The sequence below is a fragment of the Galeopterus variegatus genome, unplaced genomic scaffold (genome assembly GCF_000696425.1).
Source record: "Galeopterus variegatus unplaced genomic scaffold, G_variegatus-3.0.2 Scaffold3818, whole genome shotgun sequence".
NCBI lineage: Eukaryota > Metazoa > Chordata > Mammalia > Dermoptera > Cynocephalidae > Galeopterus > Galeopterus variegatus.
Genome location: NW_007729929.1, coordinates 189,499 through 191,363, shown reverse-complemented (window position 1 = coordinate 191,363; position 1,865 = coordinate 189,499).

Sequence of the window (1,865 nt, the reverse complement as noted above, 5' to 3'; positions counted from 1 at the left end):
ACAAACCCTCCACATGCAGGTCTACGAGCTAGGTAATAGGAAAAGGTCCTGGGAGCCATGGGTGAAGAAATAATAGGCTTTATCCAGAGCTGGGAGCAGCCACCCTAGTGGCTTCCTGGAGCATCCCAAGAAGCACGTGTCAGAGCCATGAGTCCTTTATACTTAAGTCCATAACTCAAAACACCTGGGTGCACATGCGCAATCACTTTAGACAATAACAAGGAACACCTGGGTGCACGTGCATATTCACATCAGATGCTCAGCAAAATTATGAACATCTGAGTGGCCCTGACCATTTTTTCTATATTTTCCCAACAATCCACCCCTTCAGGGTCTCTCGCCATACAATCTATGCACTGGGAATCTTCCAAAATGTTTCCTTAGCGAGGATAAATGACCCATACGTTCATATAAACTATTGTCTGTTCAATATGACTTAAGGCTTGTCCTATAGTTCTGTCCTTTAGCTGCACATGTCTGGTTAGTAGTCATCATTGGTGTGATTTTCCATGTGAATCCTGTAGACATACTGATGGGCAGTTCAGTGCATATTCAGTAGGCTGACACGTTGAGCACACAAACGTATATATGTACCCAGTTGACTCTGGTGCTCATAGCCAGAACACTATGGGTGAAAAGACAGAAGGGTTATTGGCACCAATAGGGTGAGTTCTCACCCCTCTGGTAAGATACATGCCAGTGTGCCATCCTGAGAAAGGATGGTTGCAGGAATAGGTTTCTTACCTGGTTTCATACACTGTTGGATCTGCGGGTTCCACATATAATAGTATAGGGGAACTCATAACTGGCCATAATGATAATACAAATATGCCTTTTGGAATAAAGCACTTATCTGTTCCAGGTCCTGTTACCTTTACTTGAGGAGGCCAGGTACTTGTCACCCAAGGTGAAACTTGTAAGTTTTCTTCTAATCCTTTCCCCCAAGGACCTATTAGACCTACCCAGCATATATGGGGGCTTCTAATCTCCAAGGCCATTCCCATTGTACTGTCTGTCCCTGTTGCAAACAGGTTGGGGACAGTAAGAGAATATTTCCATTCTTGCAATATCTTGGCTTCAAAAACTTATTTTTAGTAGTGACTTGCAGTTGTATAGGTGCTGCGGCCTATGCAACAGAGCTTCCACTGGAGAGGGCCATCCCTTGCAGGGTGTCTGATTTAGAATCCTGTCAGGCATAAACACCGTGACCACCCCTTCAGGGATGGGGACGGGGCAGATAGCAGTAGTCCCTTTTTAAAAAGACCATTATGCCGTTCAATCATTCCTGCTGCCTGGGGATGATATGGCATATGTGACTTCCACTGAATAGACAACTGGGAAGCCCACTTCTGAACATCATGTTCAGTAAAGTAGGTTCAATTATCACTCTATATGACTACAGGCCAGCCGTACATGGCCGTAAGGCTATTTAATGCCTTCACAGTGTTTACCTGGTCTGGGGCCTTACAAGGCCATACAAACAGAAGACCAGTAGCCATATCAACAGCAGTGAAGATGTATCTGTAATTCTCTGAGCTTGGCAGTGGTCCAACAAAGTCTACTTGCCATTGAGTCAGGGGCACCCTTCCTCGAGTTATTTGCCCATCTGTATGGGGCACCATCTTAAGCACATACTGGACAAGCATGACAGGCATTCACTACATCTTCCCATTTTATAGGCAAGGGCCATCTCTGAGCTGCCATCCACATGGTTTTGCTGCCAGCATGCTGCATTTGTCAATGTAACCACTGGGTTACATCAGTAGCTGGGGCTCTCTCCAGCCATCTTACCTTAGCCAAGGCATTGGCTTCATCATTTCCTGGACTGGCTAAGGGGAAGTGTCCTGTGACATGGAAAAGAGTTA